Source organism: Erpetoichthys calabaricus, chromosome 12 (assembly GCF_900747795.2).
Source record: "Erpetoichthys calabaricus chromosome 12, fErpCal1.3, whole genome shotgun sequence".
NCBI classification, from domain to species: Eukaryota; Metazoa; Chordata; class Cladistia; order Polypteriformes; family Polypteridae; genus Erpetoichthys; species Erpetoichthys calabaricus.
Window position 1 is genome coordinate 146661024 of NC_041405.2, and position 20665 is coordinate 146681688.

General features: G+C 40.1%; 1 protein-coding gene across 3 annotated transcripts in view; it reads right to left on the reverse strand.

Annotated features, from left to right (window-relative positions):
* marchf2 (membrane-associated ring finger (C3HC4) 2) overlaps positions 1-20435 on the reverse strand; it is a 61992-nt gene extending 41557 nt beyond the window's left edge. Inside the window, exon 1 of one of the 3 annotated variants that reach the window (XM_028816509.2) lies at positions 20164-20435. The gene's annotated coding sequence lies outside the window, so the exon portion shown is untranslated. The remainder of the gene's footprint in view (positions 1-20163) is intronic. The other 2 variants (XM_028816508.2, XM_028816510.2) reach the window with 2 other exon arrangements.
* Positions 20436-20665: the final 230 nt, after the last annotated feature.

Consider the following 20665-nt stretch of genomic DNA (forward strand, 5'->3'; position numbering starts at 1 on the left):
GGTCTTTCAGAAGCGCGTTGTAGGTGCCTGTGTTCATTGTTTTTATCCATGCGGTGTCATATTTTTTTTTTTATGGCTATGTCGTTAGCTAGAAGTCGTTTGGTGATGGCGGCGGATTTGCGTGCTGAAGTGACCATGGCGGCGGATCCAGGCTTGGAGGGCTACATTACTAAACGAAGGTGGTATGTGCGGTCGTGTTCGGGCCGAGGTTGTACGGTGTACGGCTTGCTTGTGGCCTCTGGCATCTGTGCATATACAGTGATCCCTCGCTATATCGCGCTTCGTCTTTCGTGGCTTCACTCCATCGCGGATTTTAAATGTAAGCATATGTGAATATATATCGCGGATTTTTCACTACTTCGCGGATGTCTGTGGTCTACAGTACGTGTGCTTCCTCAATTGATTTACCCATTTGAATTCAAACAAGGGACGCATTTGAATTCAAACAAGGGACGCTATTGGCGGATGGCTGAGAAGCTACCCAATCAGAGCACATGGTTAAGTTCCTGTGTGCTGCTGATTGGCTCAGCGACGGACTGCTGCATTAACCAGGAAGTCTAATCTCACTCATTCAGCATTAACGTGCCCAAGCGCCAACAGAAGATGCAAATGATTGCAGAAAAGGTAAAAGTTTTGGATATGTTGAAGGAAGGAAACAGCTACACCGCTGCAGGACACCATTACAGCATAAATGAGTCCACGATTCTTTTTATTTAAAAAGGAGGAAAAGCATATAAGATCTACGGCCGCAGTGTCCTTTAACCAGGGCGCAAAACGAGTTGCAAGTGGACGTGATAAGGCAGTAGTCTGGATGGAATCTGCTTTAGGGATTTGGATTGAAGAGTGATGGAAGAAGAACAATGGCTGTGCTAAACAGTCGCCTGAAGAGGCTCCTTTAGAAGCGCTGTAACGCTGTCCTTTATTGTGCAGTAAAATTAAACTCATCGTTATCGGACAAGTCGTCGTGTCATTGTTGGTGAGTAACCATAATTAATTATTTACATATAGTACTTATTACATGTACATAGTTTAGTGTCACTGTACACACATTTTACTGTATACAATTTTTCTTGCATTGTACGTATTTATTGCTGGTGGCCTGTCTGTCGTAATGGCTGCAACATATGTGATATCGGAGACGCTCGATATCTTTAAAATAATATTTAGGTTTTACTGTATGTAAACTGTGTTTACATACATAATTTCAATGAATCTTACCTAATATCTAAGAGAATACAAAGGGTTTATGCTGTATAATTGTGCGTGAAATGTTTATAATAGTGTGGGAGAGTTTATAAGGGCTTAAAATATATAAAAATAACCATATAAACATATGGTTTCTACTTCGCGGATTTTCTTATTTCGCGGGTGGCTCTGGAACGCAACCCCCGCGATGGAGGAGGGATTACTGTATACAACCTGGCGTGCACGCTTTACCTCAAGTTTAGTTTACAGGTCGTGTTGTGCTGTTTGGACGCCACCTACTGACTCTGGGAAGCTGAGGCGCAGTATGCGTGTGGCATCCGTGCATATATACAACCTTCGTTTAGTAATATAGATATCCGCTGCTATTTTTTTCTGTGTGTGTGTGTGTGTGTGTGTGTATATATATATATATATATATATATATAATATATTATATATATATATATATATATATATATATATATATATATATATATATATATATATATATATATATACACACACACACACACACACACACACACACACACACAGTGGGGCAAAAAAGTATTTAGTCAGCCACCAAAAGATGAGAGAGGCCTGTAATTTTCATCATTGGTATCCCTCAACTATGAGAGACAAAATGAGAAAAAAAAAATCCAGAAAATCACATTGTCTGATTTTTGAAGAATTTATTTGCAAATTATGGTGGAAAAAAAGTATTTGGTGATCCGTATCTGTGATACGGTTTGCATATTTGCAGCTGGAGATCCACAAAGGGAGAAAAATGAATCACGTATCACAAAATAGTTTTTATTCCTGAGCTTTCAACCCCTGCCAGGGGTCTTCATCAGAGGATAATGCTTAGACTTACAAGAATCAAAGGCAATATATAGGAATAAATTACGTGGGGGGGGGTGGGGGAGGTGGCTAAGGTGGTATTGGGTGTAAAGTCTTGTTTAATATGAATATGTTCTTCTTAAGTTTGCATATGCTGGATTTATGTCCAAGTGTCTGTTGATGGCGTTCTCATTTGATAACCAGGATTCGGCCAGGTCTCTGGCACTTTTAGTACTGGCCTTGAATTTTACTTGTACATTGTCCCAGTTAAATGTATGTCCTGTTGATTTAGTATGTGTATAGATCAATGATAGTAAGTCCTTTCTTCTGACAGCGTTGCGATGTTCCTGTATATGTGTTGTGATTCTTTTTGAAGTTTGTCCTATGTATACCACCGAGCAAGAACTGCATGGAATGCTATAAACTGCGTTTCGTGTTTCTGCTGTCGATTTCTTGTTTTTAGCATTAAAGAGGACCGTGCGTAAATTGTTCGTGGGTTTGTATGCTATTCTGATGCCCGACTTGGCCAAGATGTGTGCTGTACCTTCAGACACCTTGTGGTGATAAGGGAGTGAGTGCCAGGTGGAAACGCCAGGTGGAAATCCAGCATATGCAAACTTAAGAAAAACATATTCATAATAAACAAGACTTTACACCCAATACCTCCGCACCCCCTGACCACACTGACTTAGCCACCTCCCCCACCCCAAGTAATTTTTTCCTATATATTGCCTTTGATTCTTGTAAGTCTAAGCACTATCCTCTGATGAAGACCCCTGGCAGGGGTTCAAAGCTCAGGAATAAAAACTATTTTATGATACGTGATTAATTTTTCTCCCTTTGTGGATCTCCAGCTGCAAATTATATATATATATATATATATATATATATATATATATATATATATATATATATATATATATATATATATATATATATATATATATATATATATATATATATATATAAATATATAAAAAAAATGATTTAGATAGGAGGGCGGCACGGTGGCGCAGTGGGTAGTGCTGCTGCCTCGCAGTTGGGAGACCTGGGGACCCGGGTTCGCTTCCCGGGTCCTCCCTGTGTGGAGTTTGCATGTTCTCCCCGTGTCTGCGTGGGTTTCCTCCGGGCGCTCCGGTTTCCTCCCACAGTCCAAAGACATGCAGGTTAGGTGGATTGGCGATTCTAAATTGGCCCTAGTGTGTGCTTGGTGTGTGGGTGTGTTTGTGTGTGTCCTGCGGTGGGTTGGCACCCTGCCCAGGATTGGTTCCCTGCCTTGTGCCCTGTGTTGGCTGGGATTGGCTCCAGCAGACCCCCGTGACCCTGTGTTCGGATTCAGCGGGTTGGAAAATGGATGGATGGATTTAGATAGGAATATAAGTAACAAGCTGGTTATGTTTGCAGATGATACCAAGATAGGTGGATTAGTAGATAATATTGAATCCGTTATATCATTACAGAAGGACTTGGATAGCATACGGGCTTGGGCAGATTTGTGGAAGATGAAATTTAATGTCAGTAAATGTAAATAATTACACATAGGAAGTAAAAATGTTAGGTTTGAATACACAATGGGCGGTCGGAAAATCGATAGTCCACCTTATGTGAAGGATTTAGGAGTCATAGTGGACTCTAAGCTATCGACTTCCAGTCAGTGTTCAGAAGCCATTAAGAAGGCTAACAGAATGTCAGGTTATATAGCGCCTTGATGTGTGGAGTACAAGTCACAGGAGGTTCTGCTCAAGCTTTATAACACTGGTGAGGCCTCATCTGGAGTCCTGTGTGCAGTTTGGGTCTCCAGGCTAAAAAAGGACATAGCGGCACTAGAAAAGGTCCAGAGAAGAGCAACAGGGTTGATTCCAGGGCTACAGGGGATGAGTTAGGAGGAAAGATTAAAAGAGCTGAGCCTTTACAGTTTAAGTAAAAGGAGATGAAGATGAGAACTGGCTGAAGTGTTTAAAATTATGAAGGGAATTAGTCCAGTGGATCGAGACTGTTATTATAAAATGAGTTCATCAAGAACACGTGGACACAGTTGGATACTTGTGAAGGGTAAATTTCTCACAAACATTAGAAAGTTTTTCTTTACACAAAGAACGATAGACACTTGGAATAAGCGGCCAAGTAGTGTGGTAGGCAGTAGGACTTTAGGGACTTTTAAAACTCGACTTGATGTTTTTTTTGGAAGAAATAAGTGCATAGGACTGGCGAGCTTTGTTGGGCTGAATGGCCTGTTCTTATCTAGATTGTTCTAATGTTCTAGTACAAAAATATATATATATTTGTTTGTCTTGCTAAGTTTCCTAATGATGTGCCTAAGAATTGTGAGGTGATCTTTGACTGGGATGATTTTAAAATTATCAACTGAAGAGGGCTACAGGAACTGAAAGCAAAATAGACATCATGTTTCAAAAAGTATGAGTCACTACTTTAGTGCATAAACACAACATTTTTAATACAAAATCATCATTGAATTAAAATTAGTGTTTACTTGTCAAAAAGAAAGAGTTTATAGTCTCAATTTCTATGCACTGCTAACAGGGATTGATGTATGCAGTAAGAAACAAAAATTAGATGGAAAGTCTCAAAGAAATTCATATTGTTCATGACCAGTGATGAGCAAACACAGCAAAGTTTGTTTTGCTGCGAACTTAATGAAATTACAGAAATGTTAAGGGAAGTTTGACGAACTCAGTGAAATGCTGCAAAAGTCAATGGGTTTTTAGTGGATTCAAATGGTGCAAAGGCCTTTTAAGTATCCCTGAAGGCTAGACAAGCTTCTGCTAACTATGCTGGACAAATTATTGTGGTTAAAAGTGTGACTTGAGCTGTGAGGCAGCGTTGTTTAACACTGCACCACCATGCCTCAAAAAACAAACAATGCACACAGGACGATAACCACAAACTAGCAAAAAGGTTAAAAAACACAATCACTTCACTCACAGAGTTCAAGTCTTCAAAGCACTGAATGGCCATGCCACAATGCAGCAACGCAAGACTGGCTCATTCCATTGTTTGAAGCTGCACCTCCACAAAACTTTACTTTATTTGCTTCTGATCTATCAATGCAGATGCTTCACATTTTATTCTTCCATCAAGATGACAGTAAACAGTAATCATTTTTTCATTATTATTATTTCACAGGGTTTCATGTGTTTTCTGCCTCTGAGAGAAGTCAAGGTCCTTTAACTCTTTTAGGGCTAATTTTTTTTTTGTTTCTTTTCTCCCAGGGCTGAATAATTTTCCAGAAACTAACATTTTTTAAAAAAGAACACAAAGCAATTGTTTAACATATCAAATCAACAAAAAATATTTACTTTTGACAAATGTTACTGTCTTGCATGTTGTATGAGCCTGAATTCTCTATGATTTCACATACATATCACATACATTTTACACAGTAAAGTCTGATCTCGCTCAAAGCAGCCAATTTCAGTCATTGCCACATTGCACTCCTTACAATATGTGTTGTTTTGATGCCTATTTTTCAATTGTCTGTTGCTGCATTTTCTAACATATATTGTTAGTGTGTACTGTAGAGAGACATCTCTATTTGTAATGCCACAGCGCGCTTCATCTCGTCTTTCGTTGTGGGTTTCCACTTTGAAAAACGAGAATGCAATGCAAACGCAGCCCGCGATTCAAAAAAAATCTCTGCCTACCTGTTTGTCTCGTCTGACAGTAGCTGAAAAGCAGCATCAGGAGAGAGCAGCCTGAAGTACAGCAGCTGGTGATCTGTCGTGTCCAAAAGCAAGCCATGCCATCTTGTAAACTCCGGTAGCCAGATCGGCTCTCAACGGATCAATGTATGTGTATTTATCCCATGCGAACCTTGCCGTAGATGCATCGGCTGCGCGAAGGCACTCAACTGGCAGCAGATCCGCTCGCGCGGCATCGGCTGGTGTCTGATCAGCTGATGCCTGCTTCTAACTCTCTTGCTCGATCTCCTGATCACTGCCAATAAAGTCCAATTCTGAAAAATCAAGAGTCAGACTCTGCGGTAATGCGCAAAACAACGTCTGCCAAGTGTTTTCTTTTCTGCACTTGCTTCGCTGCCTTTTCACATGTCGGTGCCATCTTGCCTTTGTTTACATTTCGCAACTCACGCACACGCAATGTTTATTTGCCGAGTCAACGAGTCTAGCATTCCTCCAAGCACAGAGGGAATGCCTGTGACGTGACAGTGAGATTTGTCGCCATTAACAGCTGATTGTCACCCTTTATCCCTGGATGTCGACTTTTGTCGACATTCGCCTTCAACCCCTCCTGTCGACAAAAGTCGACATCCGCCCTAAAAGAGTTAAGGTTTATCTCAACTGCCGCTATGCCTTGTGGCTATTTGCACATGCTTTCAGCCAGAATACTATTAGCTTTGTGGCATGGCAGTGATTCAGTGAGTGCACAGGAAAGGCGCTATAGAAATAAAATTATTATTATTATTATCATCGTCATCATACATTCAGCAGCAGTACTGATCACATTCTCATGTTAGTCAGTTAATATATCCCTTAAATGAAAATTCTGCAAGTTTTTATTTTTCTTCTTTTTTCAATGCATAGTGTGTGCAAATCCATGTGGAACACCAAGCGGGTAGTGACATCACAACATGTGTAAAGCAGACTGGGCAACAACATAAAATGTGAGGTGGAGTAAGCTTATAGTGTTCATGCATGAAAGTTCTACGCATGGCTGCTACAGCTCTGCGATGTCACAATGATCTTACAAAGCATCATGGGGCACTGGGAAAAAAGGTTGTCTATGCCAGGTGCACGGCAAATTTCCAGGAAAATATACAGAAAACAAGTTCACTGACAAACATAACATATTTGCTGTGAAAAAACTGCTGAATTTCACTGACCAGTAAAGAGTGGAGGTGACAGCATCCTGTTGTGGGGGTGTTTCTCTGCTGCAGGGCCTGGGGCTCTCATTAGGGTAGAACGAAAAATGGATGGGGCAAAATACTGTCAAATTCTGAGGAAAACCTGCTATCCTCTGTCAGAAATCTGAAGATGGGCAGAATGGTCACCTTTCAACACGACAACGACCCGAAGCACACAGCAAAATTGACCACACAATGGCTGAAGGAGAAAAAAAATGAATGTCCTCATGTATCCCAGTCAGAGCCCAAACCTAAATCCCATTGAAAATGTGTGGAAAGATTTGAAGATAGTAGTCCACCAACGCTCATCTTACAATTTGACCGAACTTGAACAGTTAAACTGTAAAGAAGAGGGGGCAAATATTACACAATCTAGATGTGCAAAGCTGATAGAGAAGAATCCCAACAGACTCAAGGCTGTCATTAAAGCAAAAGGTGGTTCAACAAAATGACACTGACATTAGGGGGTGATCCTTTATTAATCTCAGTATGTCTTGTTTTTGATTTTGTATAATTTTTCTGAACTGTAGATGTGATATCTTTCACTTGGATGTTATAGGTTGCATTGAGTATTTAAAGCTGGGAAGAAATATTTTTGTGTGTGTTTTCATTTAAGGCTGTAAAGCAAAAAAAATGGGAATATTTCAAAAGGGGGGAATTTTTTTCTATCCCCCTGTATCTGTAAAGCTTGGACATTCTAGTTACTTTTCTTTTACTAATCACCTACACATGAAGAGAACAATAATTAGAATTAGGAGCTATTAAAGGGATCACTAATTTTTGCACCTTGTTTACTTTAACTTAGACAACGTGATGTCTGGTACTGGCACCTAAATAATCACAATTTACATCTAGCTGTCTAGTAATACAAACTATTTATAGTAAAATAACAATTACACTAGAACAACTTAGCATTGTTACAATTGTGCAAAAAAAAGTTACAAAAATAGCTTTAAAATTAACTTATTGATTTAGAAATGTTTCAGTAATTCATTGTTTGAAAAAGAATAAAACGGTGGCTCCCTTGTATTTTCCTGAACAGCCAATGACCTATTTCAAGATGGAGACAAGGATCCCAGATGTTTGCCTGTATTTTTATTTGAAACCCCAAAACAGTCTAGTGCTTGAGTTTAAAACAAAGCTGTATTCTAGGCACTTGCTTAAGAAATTCCATGCTCCATGCCAGGCATCTAGACGGAAAGAATAACTCACATATACAGTACACACAGGGCCTGGGAATGACTCCACATCAGCAAACAACACAAGCCAGTGACTAAATCTCACAACTAGGAGCAAATATTCAACCCTGAAAGGAAGCTGACCCTATGACTCAAAGCTTAACTTAGCCAATTAGATTACAACACAGGGCTTAAACACGCTAATAAATAAGGTGTTTAAGTACTGCAGTGCATATAAAAAGCCTTAAACTACGGATAACTAGAATACTTAAGTGGGTAAATTAGCAACATCAAAGAAAAGCAGCAACAATTAGTATATTATGTAAATTCTACTTTAAATGCTCAAACACCTAACTAATGGAGGACCAACATGGTAAACACTGACAAAACAAATACTAAGCAGCAGCAAATATAAGGACGTTCTGCTAGCACAGGCAAAGACAGAACAAGCTCCAGACTTCAAAAATATAAAACAAAACCCAAGGTTTAATCCTGAAGAAAGGACTTGCCAAGAAAACAATAATTGGCTTATTTAATGCTATGTTTACGTAAGCGTGAAAAAAAAATCAGCTGGTAGAAATACTTTAACATAAAAACCTGAAAGCATTCAAGTTTTTTTTTTAATATGCTAATATACAACACAGAATGTTACTAGAGCACAGATGTTCTGTAGCTAAGCCAACAAAGTTATGCTTACTACCAGACTGAACAAAAACTTCTTTCAACTGGTCCTCCTTCAAAAATCCTGTCTGTCTACACTTAGGTCAGCTCAACAAGTACAACAGCATACAGCCTGAAAAAAATGCACCACAGAATTTCAAATGGGATCCGTAACTTGGGATGCTCTAATCTGTGGTCATAAGATATGTAGTTGAGGTACACTCCAGTCAGTAACAACTGACACAGTGTGATGTTTTGGGAATTGCCATTACCATTAATGGAGTCGCCTATTTCCTTCATGTTCAGTATCAACAATGTTATGAACAACGATCACTATCTGGGATTTCTAAATTTCTAGAAACCCGTGCTAACAAAATTGAGGCCATGCTCTAGGTGTTACTGGAGCACCTGAATACTAGACCTTCTAAAAAGGTACTTTTTGCTTACGGTTTTGTGATGTCTTTTGCATTAGAGTACTCTCCTCTGCAATGCATTGCAATTGGTACTAAACCTTTGGGTTTATTTTTTTAACTGCTTTAACACCAACAGCATTTTTTATTTTTAAATCCATCAGGTTACTATTGCTAAAGTTTTAAAAACACTTCAATGCACTATCCGAGGTGTTTCTTATTACAACTTGCTTAGGCTCATATTGTGGGATGTATGGTGAGGGATAAACCAGCAACCTTCTCTTTCACAATTCATTTGAAGTACCACTATCTTTTACTTTTACCTCTATGTATCCACAGATCTCTCTCTATATAAAATCCAATGTCTGTCTGTCTGTCTCCACTTTTCACGAGAGAACTACTTAATGGATTTAGATCTGGGTCTTTTTATATGATTTGCTTGAACATTCCAGGTTTATTTTGCGACTTCTCTCATTGTGCTATGTATCATAGTTCACTTGCGGCAGCGATTTATTTGTGCGAATCCGAGAGACACGCAGCGGGCCTAGGCCCTGCTCACTCACCAGCCAGCCTCGGGGCGTACCTTACCTCTGCTTAGATAGCGAATGAGAGAACTACTTTGCCGGTTTTAGATCAGGTTTTTTTCTATAATTTGTTTGAACATTCTGATTGATTTTGCAACTTCTCTTATCGTGTTAAGAATCATAGTTCGCTTGCAGGAACGATATATTCGCGCTAATTCGAGACAGAGACTGTGGGCCAAGAGGAGGAGGAAGCATGACATCAGGAGTGGGGAGCCGGGCAGGGCTCTCCTCATTGTCCTGTTTCACTACTAAGTAGGCAGAGCCGCGGAGAACGGCTAGTATATTATATCTACTGTTTATATATAAAATCCTAAGCCTAAAAGTGCAACGATTTTATGTGACTTTTTTGTCACGTTTTAAATCGGGCTTATTTTAAAACCTACATATATATGTTTGGTATCATTCTTTTCAGAATTTATCAAACTTTAATGTGATGTTGTTAGATTTTTTAGATTCTTATTCCATTTTTAAATTATAAAACTAAAAAAATTTAAGAACTCATGTCCCGCGAGACAAGACTTTGTACCTAGAGATTTAACCACGCCCAGAACCGGAAATAAAAGACAAAGAGTAGATGACAAACACAGCTGCTGTACAGGCTTTTATATGTTCAAAGTGCCATACGAGATGCAGATCACGCGGCATGGCATGATCGAGCAAAGAGGAGGTTAAAAAAAAAAAAAAAAACTATGTTTCCCATTGTATCACTGTTTAAGAGAGTGTTTTGGAGGAGCGACCGCGTCTCCTTGGGGTGCGTTCAGACCCCTCTTCACAACACGAGCGGCAGAGACGTGCAGTAGCTGGCACATAGCACAGAAAGGGGCGGTTGGCGAGCGAAGTGAGCAGGGGGGTAAGCCCCCTAGTTGTATTTATGTATTTTAAATATATATATGTATATAAAATCAACACAACAAAACAGGGAAAAACAAACATTGCCTGCATGAAATGTCTCTGCCGTGTTTCTCAAAGTCACAGCTCTGTTAACTTCACTGTCCACCTGTTCTCATGTACAAACTAACTATAGTCTGATATTTTGAAGTACATTTGTCAGTCTTCTAAACCCACTTATCCAGGGCAAGGTTGCAGGGCAGATGGAGTCTATCCCAGCATCCACTGCACAAGGCAGGAACAATATCTGGACAGGGCACCTGCCATCACAGGGCAAATTCACACACACAGACACACAATTGAGCCAAATTAGTAATGGCAACTTGTCTAACCTGCAAATCAAACTATAAAATTATTTTTCACTCCTATTTAAAATCTAAAAATATTGAAGGAAAATATTTACATATATGTTCTTGCTATGAAAGGCACCATCACAAGATGATTTAGAAAGAAGTAAACACCTAATATCAGTAATAACCTAACAACAGAAACATGTGGACAGTAGACTTCTCTATTCCACATATTCACCTCCTCCTGGGGAATTCCCAAACACTCCCACACCTCCTTTAAGATAAAGTCCTTCCTGAATGTGCTACATCTAATGTATCAATAGATGCCAAATCCAGGTTATCCGGTTTTACTCACTCCAGAGAAGCAGAAGTTCTAACTCTTTGGTAAGTATCCAACGTTCATGGTGAAAAAAGAAAAAAACTGATTGCAACTTAGACCTTTTTCTAAGTATTTAGGCCCTACACCACAAACTAAGGTCACTGCACCACTGTTCAGTCTCATAAGCTCCTCTACCTTCAATTACGAACCAGACTCCAAAGTACTGAAACTCTGTTGTTTGGAGCAGATGATCTTCCTTCACCTCTAGGGAGCAAACCTACTTTTTTTTTTGCTGTGAAAGGACTATGACTTAAGATATTAAGGTGTTATTCTATTCATAACCATATCATGCTCTGCTGCAAACCACTTCAGTTCAAACTCAGACAAGACCAAGCAAGTCTCAAGTCCCAAATTAGATCATTTCCAAGCCTTGCCTAAGCTGTGCTATCCTTTTCAACAAAAACAAGACAACAGGACTTGATGTACAATTTTTACAGTGTCCACCTTAAACAGATTTAATTTAGTGACAAGTATCTGAATGCATCGTTCCTTGAAAGGCCAGAGTTTGGTCAAGTCAACTGGTTGACTCAGTTATAAGATTTTGGCTAACTCTCCAGAAGAAGTGAGACAACATGGAGTACAGTATCAGCTTATCATAAAAGAATTCCAAATGAAATAAGGCTAATGGCAAATGAGGCCACACCACCTCTGTATAAAACTCAAAGTCATGGGTATCCCTAAAGCAGCTAGGCACAAGGTACAGAATATTGTAAATAGCTTATTTCAACAATAAGCAAAGTATTTTCAGAGGGGTTTTGCCATCTTTGCAACAACATAAGCCAATAAAAGGAGGATTGGCAGATAACCTAGAATTCATTCAATCATTACAGAGGGACTTGGACAGAATACAAGCTTGGGAAGAGCTGCGGCAGATGAAGTTTAATCTAAGTAAATATAAAGTATTACTGTATATACTCGCAAATAAGTTCTGCTGCGGATAAGTCAGGAGTTGATTTTAACGTATAATTTCTGGTATTTTATAATGTCGAATTTGGAAAACTCCAAGAGCTTATGGTATGCCAACGCCCATCTGAGAGCGTAACCGCGGAGCACAGCCTTTTTTTTTTCCCTTATGCATTGTGCCTACGTGACCACATGGTAATACCTGAACTATTCCAAAGCAACGTTTGCACTGTTTTGTGTTTTTTGTATCTCACACCCTCATACACCTTTAACGTTAGATCATCCCTTATCTACGATGGAGCGCTCAAGTAGAAGAAAATATGAAGCTGGTTTTAAATTAAACGTCGTTGAAGTCGCGAAAGAAATTGGTAACTGCGCTGCTGCAAGATACTTCGATGCGCCTGAGAAACTGATGCTAGATTGGAGGAGGCAAATTTAAGAGTCGCATTTTTGAATGGGCGCGTAAGTCGGGGTCTGATTTTCTGATCGATTTTTCAGGTTTCAAGATCCGACTTATACATGAGTATATGTGGTATGCGTAGGAAGTAAAAATGTTAGATTTGAATACACAATGGGAGGTCTGAAAATCAAAAGTACATCTTATCAACTTTCAGACAGTGATCTGAAGCCACTAAGAAGGCTAACAGAATGTCAGGTTATATAGACGCCCTGATGTGTGGAGTACAAGTCACAGGAGGTTCTGCTCAACCTTTATAACACACTGGTGAGGCCTCATCTGGAGTACTGTGTGTAGTTTTAGTCTCCAGGCTACAAAAAGGACATAGCAGCACTAACAAAGGTCCAGAGAAGAGCGACAGGGCTGATTCAGGGCTACAGGGGATGAGTTATGAGGAAAGATTAAAAGAGCGGAGCCTTTACAGTTTAAAGAAAAGGCAATTAAGAGGAGACACGACTGAAGTGTTCAAAATTATGAAGGGAATTAGTCCAGTGGTTTGAGACTGTGACTTAAAAGTGAGTTCATCAAGAACACAGGAACACAGTTGGAAACTTTTAAGGGTAAATTTCGCACAAACATCATAGAACACGTGGAACTGACCAAGTAATGTGGTCAAAGAGTAGGACTTTAGGGGACTTCAGAAGTTGACTTGATGTTATTTTAGATTAATTAAGCGGACAGGACCAGCAAGCTTTGTTGGGCTGAATAACCTGTTCTTGTCTAAATCTTTCTAATGTCCTTAATGTTAAAAAAAAGAGAAAAAAAAGATTACTAAATAACTAGTGTAAGTGAGAAATATATCTGGAGGGTTGTACATTTGAAAACTAGGATAGGTTTTCTCTAAGCAAATCTGAAAGTCAAAGTGACTGTTTATGGTGTTATGTGTATACAGTAATCCCTCCTCCATCGCGGGGGTTGCATTCCAGACCCCCCCGCGAAAGGTGAAAATCCGCGAAGTAGAAACCATATGTTTATATGATTATTTTTTATATTGTCATGCTTGGGTCACAGATTTGCACAGAAACACAGGAGGTTGTAGAGAGACAGGAACGTTATTTAAACACTGCAAACAAACATTTGTCTCTTTTTCAAAAGTTTAAACTGTGCTCCATGACAAGACAGAGATGACAGTTCCGTCTCACAATTAAAAGAATGCAAACATATCTTCCTCTTCAAAGGAATGCGCGTCAGAGAGAGAGAGAGAGAGAGAGAGAGAGAGAGAGAGAGAGAGAGAAAAGCAAACAGTCAAAAATCAATAGGGCTGTTTGGCTTTTAAGTATGCGAAGCACCGCCGGACAAAGTAGCTGAAGGGAAGGGAGCAAGCATTTTTTAGAGGAGCGTCCGTATCCTCTAGGCCAGTGTGCGAACAGCCCCTCTGCTCACACCCCCTCCCGTCAGGAGCAGTGAATGTCAGAGCGAGCGAGAGAGAGAGAGAGAAGAAAGCAAACAATCAAAAATCAATACGTGCTGTTTGATCTTTTACGTATGCGAAGCACCATGCGGGAAGCATATCGCTTGCAAAGCAGCCACATGTAAGCCCAGCAAAGAAGGGAGCACTGTGAAGGTAATCTTTCAGCGTTTTTTGAGGAGCGGCCGTGTCCTCTAGGGGTGTAAACAGCCCCCGTGCTCACAATATATTTGAGGAGTTTTATTTAATACATAATACGCGCTGTGGTTGGGTAGCTTCTCAGCCATCTGCCAATAGCGTCCCTTGTATGAAATCAACTGGGCAAACCAACTGAGGAAGCATGTACCAGAAATCCGCGAACCAGCAAAAAATCCGCGATATATATTTAAATATGCTTACATATAAAATCCGCGATGGAGTGAAGCCGCGAAAGTCGAAGCGCGATATAGCGAGGGATTACTGTATAGGGATGGGATTAGATAGATAGATAGATAGATAGATAGATAGATAGATAGATAGATAGATAGATAGATAGATAGATAGATAGATAGATAGACAGACAGACAGACAGACAGACAGACAGACAGACAGAATATACTGTAAATCTGCAAACATTGTGTTTGTGCCACTTTGTTGATATTCATTCAGGATTTAGCAAAGTATAAGTTTCCCCAAGTTTTGTAATTGTTATACATCAAAGGAGACTCTTCCACTTTAATCTTAATACAGTAGCATATGGACCATATTATTGTTAAAACACTGATCCTCTTATGTGGAACTAAATGCAGAATGGGAGCTACCTTCACAGCATCACTCTTCTACTGAAAAACACTTGATAAATAAATGTGACTAAATAACATTGTATTAAATTATGATAAATTTAAAAATTGTTCTTGATACATGGTCAAAAAATGTGTGTAGGACTGGTTTACAAGTCTTAAATTATGGATTGATTTGAGTTTTTGGTTTATTTGACAAATTGTTTTTTTGCAGGAAAGGCAGTTCAGGAAACTAAGCTTGTGCAATGTTGTACTTTTGTTTTGCTGTGTTTCAACCAATACCACTAATCAGCTACTGCACACAGTTATTTCCTTGCTTTAAACTATGACATGATGACAAAACCTTTTCAGGCTCTTCAGATACCAAATATTCCTCATGACTAATCAAATATTTAAACCATGTTTTTAACAAGTCTTTTTTTTTTTAAGTTACCGACATTATATTTATGTTGTGTTAAGTTCCATGTAAAATTACCCTCTTTGAAAGCTAGTAAGTATAAAAAATAAAGGCTAACTTTACTAATAAAGCACCTTGTGGTTTCTTTTAAAAAAAAAAAAAAATATGGATGATTGAACTGATGAAGTGCCTTGTGACTGTGACTTTTATGCACAGGGTTAAACAAACCACTCGGTTTTTTTTTGTTTTTTTTTTTTTTTTTTTTTAAACATCATACAATTAACATGATTTCACAGTGACCAAGATATGGCTAATTAAAATCTTCCATTTGTTTCTGATGTGTGTAATAATCTACTTCCAGTTAATCAAATCAATTTTCCAAACCCCTTAAGGGGCCCATCTCACACTCTTATTTTATGTAGTACCCTTCTATAATAAATATCATGTGTTTACACACATATACATTTTTATGTTAAATGTACACACACACACACACACACACATATCATGTAAGGGAGGCACTATGTCTATAGTAACCTCTTCTCCCTTTTTACCGGCAGACAGAAGGATGTTTCTGGAGAAAACGCACAATATCCCTCCTGGTGCCGTGATGGAAACCCTTGCCCTTCCATCAGGATAACTACATAAGAGTGCAAAACACCAGTGGTTGTCATTCACTTTTGAATCAAAAACTTGAGGTGACAAAATATGTACCTCAGAATTCAAGTCAGGTCAAGTGGCTTTATTGTCATACCATCAACACATAGCAGTGTAGCATATAGCTGCATAAAATAACATTCTTTAGGACCGCAGTGGGACATATACATACACTAAACACAGGACAAGTGGGAGTCAGGAAAAGAACTATTCTACACTGTAAATAAATAAACAAATAACAGGTAAGTGAACAGATAGTAGTAATATGAAATACATTAATAAATAAATACAACTAATAATTCAAGTAGCAACAAGTATGCACATAAATAAGCCACTTGGATCAGATCTGATGGCAGGGTGGCAGCTCAGATTTCAGAGTCTGGAAAGCCAAGGAGTAGATGCTCTTTTAGAACCTGGCAGAACTGGTTCGGATATTACAGTAACATCTGTTAGATAGAAGTGCAACAAAGAGACCGTGGGAGAGAAGGGAGTGGTCCTTCATAATCCTACAGGCTTTATAGACACAACACTTTAAAAAGAGATCTTGAATAGAGGACAGGGAGGTCCCAAGGATCTTTTCTACTGTGTGCACTATTTGCAGTAGGAGATAACGTTCAGAGGCACTGCAGTGAGAGTGATGCAGATGGTCATGACACTCTTGATTTTTTTTTTTACAGTATATTTTATAAACACACACAGTATATTATACTGTACATTGTGAGGGATGGCCGGCCAAATATTCCGGTCCATACCTCCAGGCCGCCAGATGGAGGTCTCCCAGCAACATGGAAGGTCCCCAGATTCCAGCAGGGCATTATGGACATTGTAGTTGTTATAAACAACCCGGCTGGATACCATGGGGACCACCAGGAGCTGCTGTAGAGAGGTTTACGGAAGGCTACGTGCCCTATAACCCGGAAGTGCGTCATGATCACATGACCGGAAGGAACGACGTGCTTCCGGGTTGAAGAAAAGGACTTTTAATCTGACCCGGAAGTGATGAGGACTTATGGATTGTTGGGATGGAACCACTTCCGGGTCAGGGACTATAAAGGACTCTGGGAAACCCCAGACGAGTGAGCTGAGCTGGGTGGAAGGGTGGCAACGTGTCTGGGAGTGGAGGATTGGTTATTGTTTATTGATTATTGTGTTATTTATGAGTATAGTGGAGTGGAGAGTGCTTGGTGCACATAATTATTATAAAATAAAGTCATATTGGACTTTTATCTGGTGTCTGACGTCTGATCTGAGGGTTCAAGGGGACGACAGTACCTCTATCTTTCACAACATAAGACGGGTAGCTTATGTTAGCCAGTATTTCTAAGCTGGTAGTACTTGGGGTGAGTGTGGGTGTGAGTCCCAAGGTGGTCTTGTGCACAGTGATGCTGGGAAAGGTTAGAGCTGCCCAGGACTCTGAATTAGATTAAGCTGGTTTGAGAAAGTGCATTTTTCTTCTTTAAAGAAATTCATCAAGTTTAAAAGGCTTGTTCAAGCTCATATAATGTGTCAAACAGAAAATTTGTGACATAGTTCAGTGTATTTGCCACTAGGATACTCTCTTTGCCACAGCCACTTACATCTGAGCAATCCACAAATGCCAAGAGAAGGTGCAACCACTACACAGATATTGAGGAATACTTCAGACAAAATAAATATGAAAAGGCATTGTGAAATATGGCATTAATTAAATAGAAACACAACAGAATGTGAGCATAAATAATTGAATGATTCATAAAATATGTTTTTGTTCCTTACTTCTTTATTTATTTAAATATTTTAGCGACACCACATGCAATGTGAAATACCTCCGGAAATGAAAATTGACATTTTCACCTCTTAGAGTTGAGAGGTTGAGCTCTAGTGTGGACTGTATTATGATTGGTGAATTGTTGATAGAATGTCCATAAATCGTTGATTATCAAGTGCTACAGTGACAGGCAGACATTTCAGATGCACACTCTGGAGATGATGATGATGAATTCAGGGCTTAAGTAGCTGCAGTAATTCTGGCTAACATTTTCTTGCACTTATATCCAACAAGGATGCACACAGTCACAACTTTGAGCATGTGCCTTGCTTACCTTGTACATGTGCACAGTACCATGTACTGTGCGTGTCCCTTCTACTAAGGGGTTGCATATTTATGCTATTTTGTCCAAAATGTTCCTCCATGCACAGCAGTAGTGTCGCATGGTACACTAATGCCAATAATATATGGAAATAGCAATTTTTTTTAAAACAGAACTATACCAGCATTATGCTATGCTAACCTTTCACTCTGACTGCCACATTCTTCAAAGTAATAGATTTACTGTATTTTACCATGCTTGAAACTCAAGGAGGAAACCAAACCCCTACGTTCCCCATTATTAAACATGTATATCAGTGCAGTTGGTGTACCACTCAGATTGCCCCTGACAATGGGTGAGCAGAGTGCTGTGGAATCAGGTGGCACACATGTATGTAGGCTGGTGAGACAAAACAACTGGGAGCCAATAATGACGTGTGAATGCTGGAATCTTTACCAAAGTCAAAATGTTTTGTAATAATAATAATAATAATTCATTACATTTATATAGCGCTTTTCTCAATACTCAAAGCGCTATCCACACAGGAAGGAACCGGGAAGCAAACCCACAATCTTCCACAGTCTCCTTACTGCAAAGCAGCAGCATTACCACTGCGCCACCTGTGAGGATCCAACACTAATACACAGAATTGAGGACCCGATCCTTAACCACTGCTGTTCTTCTCTATAATGAATAGTATAGAGAGGGTAGAAGTGTAAGTAAGTGTGCCTTTGTGACTATGCACCCATTTTGTGATTTTTTAGCCCGCTTATCAAGTTCAGAGGACTTCAAGTGCAGGGACCTGGCACTATTTGTGGGTGTGGTGCATGCAAAGAGGGGACTAACACTTAACGGGACACACTCATGCACACACCCACACTGCCCAGTTCAGAGTTGCCAATTGGCCTAACTGCTGCATCTCTAGGATGTGGTATAAAAAAAGAACACTACATTTCTCTGAGAAATACTGTTGTGCAAACTCAACACGGGCTGTGGGTTTCAACCCAGACGTCTGGAGTTGTGAGGAAGTAACACTGACCACTGCATCACCATAACATCCCGTCAACAAAAAGCAGCAGGAAGGATTGAAACAAAAAACAGGAAGTGCTAACACATGACACCAGGGACACTTAAAACACATCTCAAAATTCTCCTTCTACCTTATAAAGCTGTGAAAGGTTTCACCCCTCTTTAAACATTAACATATGAAGCTAAACAACAAACCACCATGTAGTCTCCAATAATAAAATGCAGGCCATCATATAATTTTCTAGGATAATTCAAATGCATGTGAGGTACGGGCTGGAAGTTCAAGGCACATAAGCTTTGATCCAAGGCCAAGTGCAAGGGGTGTCTCAAGAAGGCCAATGACTTTACCTCTGGCGGTGTGTTCCCGACATTAGTAATATTGTCTTATCTATTGAGCGCTTTACCCTTTTAAACACAGATTTCAATAACATCGTTTTGTGCCCGTTAAGCCAGCTATGATAAAGTGCAACGCGCTATATAAAAACACCCGAACCTGAACACGAAAGTATTTACAGGTATAACACAACAAACACATTTCTGCACTGTAGATGCCTACAAATGGAATACGCGCATCATCAAAAATCTGCCAACGTATCAGGATGTCTAAAGCACTAATGGGCACGAGACATGAATAAAGGTGACATGGGAAGGTGTATTCCGTTAAATGTGAATGGGAGCGAACCCTGCTGCTCGCGCATCCCTGGATGAGCACGGGAGTTGCGGGAGGCCCGAACACTTGCAGTCCTCCGCCAGGTGTTGAGGTCACTGGCCAATCGGGGGGGGGGGGGGGGGGGGGGGAGTTGTGTATTGTACACTGGTTTTAAATAAATGTCCCCAATACATATGCTAAAAGGTCAACCCGTGGTCACGTACAGCGTTTGAAAAAAGAAATAGAAAAGGGCAAGAGCCCAAGGCCTTGCAACCGAGCACCCACCCCACCGTCCAAGCTGTGAAATTACACGCATGTCACGCGTTATAACACCCAACCACATCGTAGACCCCCCCCCCCCCCCCCCAATCCATATCATATGCATTCGCGCTCCTTTTATAGTCAATGTTATAATGACGCTTCTTTAAAACATACAAATCCATACGTACACACCCCCGACGAATAACGGTGGAAGTCGCGCCTGACAAATAAATAAGGTTAGTTAGGAAAAAGGCCACTCACTGCGTTTTTGCCTTCTCATCTTCAACTGGTGTCATTCGACGTACATTGACGCTGACATGGGCACATCTGAAGTGAGACAGTTTAGGATATATTTCAGTCCGTGGCTGTTGTCTGTATCTATATTCCGCGATTTATGTATTAAGTGTTTTCTTTCCTTTCGTTATCCCGTTCCCGTTTCTCCACCTCCACCTCCTCCTCCTCCTCCTCCTCCACTCCCCAACCGGCCGAAGGAAGAAAAAAAAACAGCTGAAGACAGCCTTTTCCGACCGCTAGTGCTTGTGCGCGTACCTCGCACTCAATCACTTTACGCCCCCGCCCACACACTCGCGCGCGCGCGCGCGTCGGAGAAGACGTCAGGGGAGGGCGGGGTTTGGTGTGTTGGGAGCTGACGCATCGCCACGCAAACACAACATAACGTAACGCTACAGTCTCAAACCCACTTAATCCAATTTAGTTGGGGAGGGAATCAGGCAGCATCAGTGCAGGTCCGTCAATGGGCAAA